The 13,484-nt window shown below is 45.8% G+C and overlaps 1 protein-coding gene across 1 annotated transcript in view; it reads right to left on the bottom strand.

The window, feature by feature from the left end:
- The window catches only part of PYGM (glycogen phosphorylase, muscle associated), a 982,083-nt gene that overhangs the window by 781,106 nt on the left and 187,493 nt on the right, over window positions 1–13,484 (bottom strand). The gene's annotated exons all lie outside the window — the stretch shown is intronic.

Raw genomic sequence — 13,484 nt, 5'->3', positions numbered from 1 at the left:
TTCTGTTTTCAATAAACACTTTCCTGACAGACTCCATGGCAGCATACGTATTGGGTTTGGCCCCGCCTCCAAACCTACCCATAGGACATCACTCCCATAAATCTTTGCACCTGTTCAGCACACGTGTTCCTTTTTTGTCCTCCTAATGGATTACCTGTATCCTACCTGAAGATGGATCCCATTCGAGTATTGAGTTCTCCAATAAGCCCCAGCTGTTGCGGGGTATGGAGCAGGGGCGAAGATTCTTCTGACGTGCACCTTGGCCAAAAAGCCCAGCTGCTGCGGGTGGCCTGTACCCTTAAAGAATCATGAAGTCCGGTGTGTGCTGTATGCTCATCCATCCCTGGTGGCTAGCGGTTCGTTGGTGGTCGTGAGTACTCCTTGCCTGTCATATTTTTTTATCTCCATGGCAGCTTAAGTTTTTATTTCAGCTGGTTTTGTATTTTCTTACCTTATTCCCTGTTATTTCCTGGTGGCTAGGGCTACTGAGCATGTGCGGGCGCCTCAGAATGAGGCTTGGTTCTCGCACATGCTCAGTGACAATGTGGAGCATGTGCAGTAGGGTTTTTCAGCGCTGCTTGATGATGTCAGCGGGTGCCATATTGAAAACCCTTCAGGTGTCAGCAGAGTGTGTAGATCATACACTCTGTTGCTGGAAGTCTGTATTTTGCTCAGACTTGGGAGTAGGTCGGGCGCAGAGCCCAGAAGTGACTCCTCCAAGCCCTCCCCTTGGAAGACAGCCTAGGGAAGATACTGAAACCTCTCAACCTAGTCACCTGTCAACTTTCCTGTCAGAGAGTGATTCAGAGATTGAAGATCCCTGCTTGGGATTTGAGTATGCTCTCATCCCCTCCTTAGTCAGAGCGGTAAGAGAGACCCTGAATTGGGAAGACTCTGCTGTTTTCTCAGCCAAAAACAGAAGAGATTCTTTAAGCAGCTCTGCAAAGAGCGACTCAACTTCCCTTTTTTGGGTGAATTAGGGGATATCATTACTGAAGAATGGAATAAAGTGGAAAGGAAGAATTCCATGCTTTCCAAAATGTCCCGGTTATATCCTTTCAAGGAAAAAGATGTAAAACATCTAGAATCTCCTCCCTTGGTGGACGCCGCAGTCATGAAGCTGGTCAAACATGTGACCCTCCCACCAGAGGACACAGCCTCCTTTAAAGATCCTTTGGATAGGAGGATGGATTCTGATCTTAAAAGAATCTACCTGACTGCGGGAATGGCCTGCAAGCCGGCACTGGCCTTAGCCTCATTATCCAAAGCAATGGAGTTTTGGTCTGACTCAGTGGATGAGTCCTTTCGGAGCCTTTCTGAGGAGGCTGCCAGAAGTTCCCCGATTCAGGAACTTAAGATGGCTTTGTCTTTTCTGGGGGAGGCATCTATTGACCTTATACGTCTGTTGGCCAGAGTTATGCTGTCCTCAGTAACGGCCAAGAGGGCTTTGTGGCTCCGCCCTTGGATGGTTGACCCAGCTTCAAAACAAGTCTAAAGCCGTATTCTTTTTGGAGGCTTCTCCCTCTTTGGGAATAAGCTGGATGAGGCGATAACCAGGGCCACGGGCAGCAGGTCTGGGTTTCTCCCTCAGGATCGACGTCCTCTCAATCCAAGGAAAGGACAACCCAGAAGGTATGTTCCTGGCCGTGCCAGGGAAGCACGTACCTATAGGCCTGGCAGAGAATTTGGTCGCAACTGGAGAGCATGACAAACCTCCTCGCAGAAACCTTCTAAGAGTGTCCCCTCCGGTGAACGTGATACGACCAAGTATTTTTGAGATTGGGCCCGCTCAGACATGTCAAGTGGGGGCTCGGTTGCTACACTTCCGGCATGTCTGGGCGGCCTCAATCCGAGACTCCTGGACTGTCAGGACAGTCACGTACGGGCACAAGTGGACTTTCAGAGAAACTCCAAGATCAAGGTTTCTTCCTACCTCCCTGCCACCCTCAGGAGAGAAGTGCCAGGCACTATTTTTCTACATAGAGTCACTAGTTTCTCAAGGGGCTATCGTCTCTGTACCAGAACAAGGGTGCAGCCAGGGAATCTACTCCCCTCTTTTCTTGGTTCGCAAGAAAAACGGAACATGGAGGCCAGTCATCGATCTGACCTTTCAAAATCAATTCATCAGAAAGGAAAGGTTCAAGATGGAAACTCTTCTTTCTATTCAACAGGCGGTCCAACCTGCGGACTGGATGGTGTCTATAGACTTAAAAGACGCCTATTTCCATGTCCCTGTTGCAGAAGATTTCCAGAAATACCTCCGGTTTTCTGTCAATTAATTACACCTTCAGTTCACTTGCCTCCCCTTCGGGCTCTCCACTTCTCCACGAACCTTCTCGAAAGTTTTGCTGGCTGTGGTAGCTCTATTGAGAACAAAGGTCATTCGCTTACATCATTACTTGGACGATCTGCTCCTCTTGTCCCAAGACAAATCCACCCTTCAGATGTTTGGGTGGCTGCTAAATCTAGAGAAAAGTCATCTAATTCCCACCTAGTCTCTCGTCTACCTCAGGGCCTTGTTCAATACACTGACAGCGACAGTGTCCCTTCCGGAGGAGAAGATCACAGTGGTCAGGGACAGGATTCTGCGTGCCCTTGCATCACCTCACCTCCAAGCGCATCAGTGCTTGAGAATAATCGGGACCATGGTGGCTGTAGCTCCTATGGAGAATGAGGCCATTCCAAAAAGGCTTTCTTCGTCAATGGGACACCTGGCATTTGGATCATACCATCTTCCTGACCCCAGCCATGAGAGCAAGTCTTCCATGGTGGCTGCAGCGGGAGCATCTTCTGTGCTGCCATTCTCTTGTACAGACCTCATGGGTTGTGATAACATCGGATGCCAGCAGCACAGGTTGGGGGGCTCATTGCCTCTCGGAAGTGGCTCAGGGCAAATGGAAATTCCCCTCCCGGGGGATAATGTCCAACATTCTGGTGCTACTGGCGGCCCTTCAAGCTCTGAAAGCGTTCCCTCACTTGACAAAAGGTCTTCCAGTGATGCAAAGACTGGACAACACCTCAGCAGTCGCATACATAAGGAAGCAATGAGGGACACGCAGTTGGTCCTTGCTGCGAAAGGTGGAGCCAATTATGGTCTGGGCTCAAAAGAACTTGTCTGACCTGTCAGCAGTGTATGTTCCGGGAGTCCAAGGTGTCCAAGCCGACTTTCTATCTCGTGTGCAGTTGGACAACAACGAGTGGTCTCTCCACGAGGAGGTCTTCGAGTGGATCCTGAGCCTGGGGTTCTCCCCAGGGGTAGACCTGTTTGCCTCTCCTCGCAACCGCAGGTTGAAAAAATACTGTGCGAGGTTCAGGGATCCTCAGGCTCTGGACGCCCTCACGGATTGTTGGAGGTTCAACAGGGCATATGCCTTTCCCCCAGTTCCCATAATCCTTCAGTTTCTCTGGAGACTCAGGTCGGAAGCAGCGGAAATAGTGGCAGTGATTCCATTCTGGCCCAACAGGCTTTGGTTCCCTCTGCTAACACTTCTCCGCGTTCAGGAACCGATTCCGCTGCCTCTCAGGCAAGATCTACTATCTCAAGGCACCATATTGCATCCTTGTCCAGCCCGGCTGCATCTGAAGGTTTGACTGTTGAGAGGGGAAGGCTACAAGCCTTAGGGTGCTCTGAAGAGGCCATCTCTACACTTTTGAGTGCCAGAGGGAGTTCAACTAATAAAGTGTATGAGAGAATTTGGTCAAGATTTTCCTCGCATCTGGCCACAAGGTTCAACCCTCATTCATCCATCAGGATTCAGGATGTGCTAAGCTTTCTGGTCTAGATCTTCCTCTATCAGTGAGTTCTCTGAGAGTTCAGGTGTCGGCTATTTCAGCCTTTACCGGCATTTCTTGGGCTACCCATACGCTAGTCCGACAATTCTTCAAAGGGGCAATGAGACTCAGGCCCCAGAAGAAGCCAAGGTTTCCCAAGTGGGATCTCCCCTTAGTTCTGGACTTTCTATCACAACGATTACGTGACACAGATGAAACTCTTACTATCAAGGAGTTGACATTGATGACCGTGTTCCTGGTAGCCATTACATCGGCGAAGAGTCTCCGAAATCCAGACTTGTATAAAGTACTCGAAATTTCTACTTGAGTAAAAGTACAAGTGCTCGATCAAAAAGTGACTTGAGTAGAAGTGGAAGTGCTCGCAGAAAAAGTTACTTAAGTAGAAGTACTAAAGTATTCAACATTTTTTTTACTTAAGTATTGCAAGTAGTTTTTTCAAAAAATTTGCTACTTAAGTACTAAAAGTAAAAAGTACCAGTAGTTTTGAAAAAAAAATTCTACTCAAGTACTGAAAGTAGAAGTACAAGTACTGTGTTATGTAGTTATTAAAGAAAGAAGTCAAAAGTTTGAACATCATATTGTTTTTTATTATTTCAAATGATTTATTCAAATGATTAACCTGTGTTTGTTAGTAGTTTCTTGATGCACTTTAAGCGCTATAGCACCATTTATTTGTTTGTTTCATATTTTCTTTTTATTGGAAAGATTTGGTATAGCAGCTTTTATTATACACAGCCTTTATTTTCGTATGCTCTGATTTACAAATGACATTATACACATTTTTTTGAGCTTTATGCAACCTGCCATCTACTGTTCTGGCAGTGGTAATTTTTTTAAAAGTAACGAGTAACTATGCAGCACAAAAAAAAAATACTTGAGTAGAAGTATCGAAATCATCGAAAAAATGTAGTGAAGTAAAAGTAGAAGTAGGAGAAAAAAATTCTACTCTAGGAAAGTACAGATACCGCATTTCGGTACTTAAGTACAGTACTTAAGTAGTTCTACTTCGTTACTATACATCTCTGCCGAAATCGGAGCTTTAGGGGCACAGGAGTCCTTTCTAACCTTCTTTCCAGACAGGGTAGTATTAATTCCTATGCTGGAGGCTAGACCGAAGGTTACTTCAGTTTTTCATGAAAACACGGAAATAGTTCTGCCTACCTTTAGGCAAGAAGAAGATTCTTCTGTCCATCCGCTGGATGTTGGAAATTGCCTCAAGCAGTATCTGGAAGCTACAGTCTCCTTTCGACAGTCAGATCATTTGTTTGTCACTTTCAGTGGAAAGAACAAGGGTCTTCGGGCTTCTTCAAGGTCCATCTCTTCTTGGATCATCCAAACTATCCAATGGGCTTATAGGGCTAAGGGCTTGACCCCTCTAGTGGCGATTACGGCTCATTCAACTCGGAGTGTCTCTACTTCCTGGGCAGTGTCCAGACACGTCTCCCCTGAAGTGATTTGTAGAGCAGTGTCCTGGTCCTCTATAAATACTTTTTTGTCTCACTATTGTGTTGAGCCGCGGCTCTTTCTTCTGTTAACTTTGGTTTACAAGTCCTGTCTGTTTGACAGAGTAAAATTAAACTTTTGTTCAGCACCTGCCCACCCTTTTGTGTACGGTGAGTTATTTCCCGACACGTATGCTGCCATGGAGTCTGTCAGGAAAACGGAAAATCTATATCAAATACTTACCGTAATTTTCCTTTCCTGATGGACTCCATGGCAGCAGGAGTTCCCTCCCGGATTCTGAGGAGGATAGTTACAGAACACGTGTGCTGAACAGGTGCAAAGATTTATGGGAGTGATGTCCTATGGGTAGGTTTGGAGGCGGGGCCAAACCCGATACGTATGCTGCCATGGAGTCCATCACGAAAGGAAAATTATCGTAAGTATTTGATATAAATTTTCCGTTTTTATGGATTTAAAAAAAAAAAAGATTTGCAGATGTGTTCATTTTCTGTTCTTTGGGTTGTACCCAGAAATGGTATATTTAGTTTGTAATTCTTTTTGGTTCTTTTTTTATGGCAAGGTTTGCAGTTATCTTTGTATAGCTTCTTTTTCTTATTTCATTATGTTTGTTTTTGTAGGATCTAGTGTTATTAGGGTTTTTTAAAGGACACTAAACAATATGCTTATTCTGCAAAAATAATCCACACTGCTTAATGACTCTGTAATCTATTTTTCATGAAAGTGATTCCTACTGTGTTCTCCTGCCTTCTTGTAACTTTCTCCATGACCAGGCCATTTTTTCGATACGGCACTGCGTTACTTTAACTGACAATTGCGTGGTCGTGCGACACTGTAGCTAAAGAGAGTTGATGTCCTTTTTTGCCCACAAATAGAGCTTTTTTTTGGTGGTATTTGATCACCTCTGCAGTCTTTTTTTTGTAAACAATAAATACCGACAATTTTGAAAAAAAAAAAAAAAAAACTAATATTTTTTAAGTTCTGCTATAAAACATACCCAATAAAAAAATGTAAATCTAAAATTTCTTTATCAATTTAGGCCAATATGTGCTCAGGTACATATTTTTGGTAAAAAAAAAATCCCCATAAGCATATATTGATTGGTTTGCACAAAAGTTATAGCGTCTACAAACTATGGGAGATAGATTTATGGAATTTTTTTTTTACTAGAAATGGCGGCGATAAGCGATTTTTAGCAGGATTGCGACATTGGGGTAGACAAATCTGAAATTAAGTGACACTTTTTGGGGACAAGGGACACTAATACAGTGATCAGTGCTATACAAAAATGCAGTCACTGTACTAATGACACTGGCAGGGAAGGACAATCAAAGGGTTAAATGTGTTCGCTGGGAGTGCTGGCTAAATGTGTGGGGGGTGCTTTGACTAGGGGAAGACAGAGATCCGTGTTCCTGCTTAACAGAAACACAAGATCTCCATCTTTCTCTCTGACAGAAGGGCGACCTGCCTTGTTTTGCATAGGCAGACTGCAGTTCTGCCTCTCTCAGAAACGATCGCTGGGTGTCTGCAGACCCGAAAAAAAAAAACAACTTACATGTATGTGAAGTTCCTACACCCTCAGGGGAGGATGAATTTTATACTGGGATTGATCAAGCTATCCAAGTGGGTGAGGAGTGGGAAGTAGCTGATACAGTAAAGAGGAAGAGGGTGGTTGAAAGTCTGCGGGCACCAGCTGCTGGTGTAATTCGAAATCTAAAATGGGATAAGCCCAGCTGTACTGCTTCCGAGTGTTTAGAAGCACTTTGCAATATCTATGGAAGAGTTGAAGACTGCACAGAGGTAATCTATCTCCTCAACCACACTTATCAAAAGGAGGATGAGAAGCTATCAGCCTATGTCGCGCAGCTAGATTAGATTCTTCATCAAGCCATAATTAAGGGTGGAATGGAAGCCAAAGCTGCAGGTAGAGCCCCCATACTACAAATACAAGAGAGGCTCAGCTGCTGAATCCTACTATGCTACAGCTTTGAGCCAGGGGTTCAAGTGACCCTCTCAAGTATTACTATTAGAGAGGAGGGGGCTCTCATTGCAGCCAAGGTACTGAAGCCCGAGCCTGCTAAGGAACCCAAACATGGTGCTATAGCTTATATTACACAGTCTGGACCTGAACTAGGGACCAGCTCAGTTGGCACAAGCACAAACTACTTTACAGCAAACATTCTCTGGGATTCATATTACAGTAGGGCAAGTGATGGAAGCCCATTCTAATATGCAACAAGCACTCAGAAGTGAAACAGACTGTATCCACCCTCGTAACCGAGAGAAGGGATGGTGGCTCTCCCACAGGCAAGAAATGTTAATGCTGTGGGGAAGTAGGACATTTTGTCATGCAATGCCCAAATATTAGCTCCAAAAACAATGATGCGAAGAGACCGCAGTGGAAGTCCATACCCTTGCAGAGGGCTCCCGCTGTTGCCTCTGAGCGACCCAGTATTCCACATCCCTTGACCCATGCTGCCGGCATCAGAAAGTTAGTGCACACCAAACCCCCAGAGCTCAAGTTGGATCAGAAACCCCACAAGAAAGGAGTGAGGATACAGGCCACAGGACAGGCTGAAGCTACCACTTCATGCAACTTTCCCGCCAAGCCTGTGGGACCTTATCCTGTCATGCCATCCAAGAAGAAGGAATCTACAAAAAAAACCTAAAAGCCGGGCAATGGTAAATCCTGAGAGAGCTAGAGATACAGAGAACCAAGAAAGAATAGAGAAGGTGAGGCAGCAGATTAGGGAAATGAAGGAGAGAAGAAAAGAAAAACTCAACAGAAGAAAAGAGAAAGTAGAGTGAAGCCGGAGTGGAAGCAGAAAGGGGGAAGAGGGAAGGGACCTCCTCCCTGCCCTCCTGGAAGAGTAGCTACGATGAAGGCGGTGTGATGTACAGACACCAGGGCTCCCATATTGCATCAAATTCAGCCTGCTTGTCCCTGAAGATACTAACTATCTTCTCCTGGGTCATTTCTCCTGGGACTTCCACGCCCGAGCCAAGGTCAGTTTCGCTCCCAACAGCATAAAGTGCATCAGTTTTACACTGGTTTTAGGCCCCTTCACTCCGGGGCCAAAAAGCAGTGCAACTTCCGGGGTCTTGGGAACTGACAGCCCAGTAACTTTGCGAATCATGCTAAATATTTTATTCCAAAAGCTACGGATACGAGGACACTCCCACCAAATATGAAGCATGGAGCCCTGATGTCCACAGTTGAGGAAACACAGGGGGTCAGTGCCTGGGTACATTTTAGCTAGACGGGTGGGTACAAGATACCAATGAGTAATAATCTTAACATTTGCTTCTATGAGAGACATATTCAAAAAACCTTTAAATGCCCTCCTAAAGATGGAGTTCCAGACATCGGCTCCCAAGACAACTCGAGATCCCTTTCCCAAGAAAGGGCATACCTGGGCTTTTCAGGTGAGTCGATTAAAGCCCCGTAGATCAGCGAAATACCTCCCCTCTGGACATGAGCCTGCGAACACTAGCCTTCATAGGATGTGGCCCGGGGTTCAGCATCTGAACCTGCGACCACGGACGATAGGAAATGTCTTATTTGGTGTAACCTAAAATTCTCTGTGGGTGGCATGCTAAGTTGACTAACACAGTGCGAGACTGACAGGGGGCCTCGAGGCAACAGGAAATGTCCTATCCTGAACAGCCCCTTGTTGGTCCACCATCGGAAAGCTTCAATGTTCATGCCCGGGGGGGAAATCCGGTATATTGAAGTTATGGGGCAGGGGTTTATGAGCCGATATGAGTGTGGGGTGTTTATATAGCCTGTCACAAAGCGCGATAGAGTCAGAGAGGGTGGGTGCCAAAATTGGGGGTCTACTACGTGAGGGGGACCAAACCAAGAAGTCTATAGTGTGATTGGGAATAGCTTGCCTTTCCATGTCCACCCAGTCTGGTCTACCACCCATTGCATATATGACTGAAAATTGTGCCAGTTGGGCCGCATGATAATATCTCCAAAGTAGAGGGACCCCCAGGCCTCCCTGCAGACGGTTTCTAGTGAGAACCCTCCGCGGGAGTCTGGGTCCCCTAGCACCCCAAATAAACTGAGCTATGTTAGACTGAAGCTTTTGAAGTTTCCCCTTAGCTATCGGTATAGGGGGTTAGCGTATTATTTTAGGGGACTTGAAAGATCTGCCTGAACAGTTTGCCGAACTGAAGAGAGCAGGTATCATCCGAGAGTCCAGAAATCCATATGCTTCCCCGATAGTGGTGGTGCGGAAGAAGAATGGTTCCCTGAGGTTGTTGTGTTGACTAGCAGATGCTGAACCAAAGGACCATCCCTGATCAATATACCACCCCAAGAATAGAAGATGCCCTGCAGAGCCTATCAGGGGCAAAGTGGTTCAATGTGCTGGATTTGAAGAGTGGGTACTATGGCATCCTCATGCACCCTGAAGAGTGGGAGAAAACAGCTGTCATTAACCCTATAAGGTTCTTTGAGTTTGACCAGATGCCTCAAGGCCTGTCTGGCGATCCAACCACATTCCAGAGGATGATGGAGAAGACAGTAGGTGACAAACCTGATTGAGGTGTTGGTGTACCTAAATGACATCATAGTCTTCGGCCAGACTCTAGAGAAACACAGAATGTCTGGAGAAGGTCCTGAACAGACTCCATGAGTATGGGTAGTTGAAGCGGTCTCTGGAGAAATGCCAGTTCTATCAACTCTCAGGCAACTACCTTGGCCATATCGTTTCTGCTGAAGGAGTGGCCATCGACCCCACAAGCTGGAAGTTATCCCCTCCTGGCCGAGGCCTACCAATGTCACTGAGCTTAGGTCATTTTTGGGATTCTGCTCCTACGACAAGAGATTTGTCTAGGGATTCGCTAAAATAGCTTGCCCATTTACTGATCTATTAAAAAGCGAAGATGAAGACCAGACCTGACCAAGCCTGTCAGTCCAGCTGGAGGGCCTACAAAACCTCAGGAGTCAACTCAGGAACAATGGGCTGACCAGTGTGAGCAGGCTTTTAGGCAGCTGAAGTGGAGCCTAACAACTGCTCCAGTCCTGGCCTGTGCAGATCCAACCAAGCTGTATGAACTTCACATTGATGCCAGCCAAAACAGGTTAGGTGAGGTGCTATATATGAGGAACATGGCAGGCACCTGCGGCCTATTGCCTATGTGAGCTGGAGCCTGGCACCCACCGAGAAGAACTACCCCACGCACAAACTTGAGTTTCTGGCTCTGAAGCGGGCAGTGGTGGATAAACTGAGGGAAAATCTTTACGGAGAAGACTTCATGATCAAGACAGACAATACGCTCACATACATCTTCACATACATACTCACATACATCCTCACTACCCTATCCGGGTTCACCTTCAGCCTAAAGTACCGTCCGGGGTCGGGAACAAAAATTTGGACGCTTCGTCAAGAAGACCCCATTGCTTAAGAGACTTTCCTGAAGAATGGATGAACTCACCCCGGAAGTGATACAAGTTTTTTGTCAGGGAGCAGAATAGAGCTGGAGCAGGGAGCCGAAGGCGGGTCAAGGCCCGAAGACATTGGAGTCTCAGTGGTTGCTGTCCCCAGATGCTAATGTTAACCAAGTTGGGGATGAAGGCCTGCCCAAGCTCTCCAAGAAAGACTTGAGAAGGGACCAGATGGAAGACCCTCTCTGTAACTTAGGTATTAAAGGCTTTGGAGAGCCAACACCCTGACTTACTACTTACTGACTCCCAGAAGGAAGCCCGTCTACCGAAGGCCCCTCTAACAATCCCAAAGAAAAATGGCAGTTGTTCCTACCCGGGAAGTGTAGACAGATGGTGCTAACTGCCCTACATGACAACCATGGCCACCTAGGGCCCAAGAGGACATTCAGCCTAGTGAGGGGCCGGTTCTTCTGGCCTTTTATGCGGGCTAAAGTTGAGGGCTATTGCTATTTTGGCATCATGTGCATGTAGAGAAAGACTCTGCCTAACGAGCTGCCCCAATGGGCCATCTTCAGAACCAAGGACTCATGGAGCTGGTATACATTGACTTTCTGTGATTAGAGCCTTGAATGGACAGGGAAATATCCTGGTGGTGACTGAACTCTTCAATGCCCAGGCATTTCCCACAAAAGACCAGCAATCATCCACTGTAGCCAAGATTGTAGTGGTAAAGTTCTTTGTCCATTATGGTATGCCTCAGCGTATTAACTCCGATCAAGGGGGGAGACCTCAAGAGTAACCTCATCAAGAGACTCTTAGGCAATCAAAAGTCCAGAACCACAACATATCACCTTCAGAGGGATCCACAGTCGGAGAGATTCAACCGCACTCTTCTAGATATGCTTGGGATTCTTACTTCTGAACAAAAACAACACTGGAGTAAGCATATTGCGGCCATCATGCATGTATATAACAGCATTGCAAATGATGCCACAGACTACTCCCCTTATTGGCTGATATTCAGACAGGAGGCTCGGCTGCCAGGTAACTTGGCCTTTCGGCACATCCCTAGACCATACCTCAACAACATTCCACAGAGGATATGTAGACAGCCTGAGGAGAAGTCTGAAAACCACCTATGAGAAGGCTCAAGCTGTCTCAAAAAACCTGCAACCTGGTGACAGAGGGCTGCTGAGAAACCTGGGTGTCCCTGGAAAGCACAAGTTGGCTGATCTCTAGAAGTCACAGCCCTACATCTTCTGTAAGTGTCAAGGTCTTACGTTGCCATCCTTTTGGCAGCCATCTTTGATATGTGCAGACTGCTGCCTCTTATAAACTCTAAATGCATCATCACTTGCCTGCTGCCTGGGCATCACACAGTGATGATGATGCTGCACACTTGACTATACAGTTATGCTCATAAGTTCACATACCCTGGCAGAAATTATGTTTATTGACCATTTTTCAGAGAATATGAATGAAAACACAAAAACGTTTCTTTCACTCATGGTTAGCGTTTGGCTGAAGCCATTTCTTATCAATTAACTGTGTTTACTCTTTAAATCATAACGACAACAGAAACTACCCAAATAACCCTGATCAAAAGTTTACATACCCCAGTTCTTAATACCGTGTATTGCCTCGTTCTTAATACCGTGTATTGCCTCCTTTAACATCAATGACAGCTTGAAGTCTTTTTTGGTATTTGTGAATGAGGCTCTTTATCTTCTCAGATGGTAAAGCTGCCCATTCTTCTGGAAAAAAGCCTCCAGTTCCTTTTAATTCTTGGGCTGTCTTGCATGAACTGCACGTTTGAGATCTCCCCAGAGTGGCTCAATGATATAGAGGTCAGGAGACAGATAGCCACTCCAGAACCTTCATTTTATTCTGCTGTAGCCAATGACAGGTGGACTTGGCCTCGTGTTTAGGATCATTCTCATGTTGGAATGTCCAAGTACGTCCCATGCGCAGCTTCTGGGCTGATGAATGCAAATTTTCCTCCAGTATTTTTTGATAACATCCTGCATTCATCTTGCCATCAATTCTGACCAAATTTCCTGTGCCTTTGTAGCTCACACATCCCCAAAACATCAGCAATTCACCTCCGTGTTTCACAGTAGGAATGATGTATCTTTCATCATAGGCCTTGTTGACTCCTCTCCAAATGTAACGACTAGGGTTGTGGCCAAAAAGCAAAATTTTGGTCTCATTACTCTAAATGACTTTGTGCCAGAAGATTTTTGGCTTGTCTCTGTGCGGTTTGGCGTATTGTAAGTGGGATACTTTGTGGCATTTGCATAGTAATGGCTTTCTTCTGGCGACTCGACCATGCAGCCCATCTTTCTTCAAGTGCCTCCTCATTGTGCATCTTGAAACAGCCACACCACATGTTTTCAGAGAGTTCTGTATTTCACCTGAAGTTATTTGTGTGTTTTTCTTTGCATCCCGAACAATTTTCCTGGCAGTTGTGGCTGAAATATTAGTTCGTCTACCTGACCGTGGTTTGGTTTCAACAGAACCCCTCATTTTCCACTTCTTGATTAAAGTTTGAACACTGCTAATTGGCATTCTCAATTCCTTGGATATCTTTTTATATCCCTTTCCTGTTTTATACAGTTCAACTACCTTTTCCCGCAGATCCTTTGACAATTCTTTTGCTTTCCCCATGACTCAGAATCCAGAAATGTCAGTGCAGCACTGGATGAAAGATGCAAGGGTCTGTCAGGAGTCCAGAAACTCATTGACCTTTTATACACACACACGAATTACAAGCAAACAGGTCACAGGTGAGGATGGTTACCTTTAATAGCCATTCAAACCCATGTGTGTCAAC

Source organism: Pelophylax lessonae (genome assembly GCF_965119305.1).
Source record: "Pelophylax lessonae genome assembly, chromosome: 10".
NCBI classification, from domain to species: Eukaryota; Metazoa; Chordata; class Amphibia; order Anura; family Ranidae; genus Pelophylax; species Pelophylax lessonae.
This window is presented reverse-complemented; position numbering and strand designations above follow the sequence as displayed.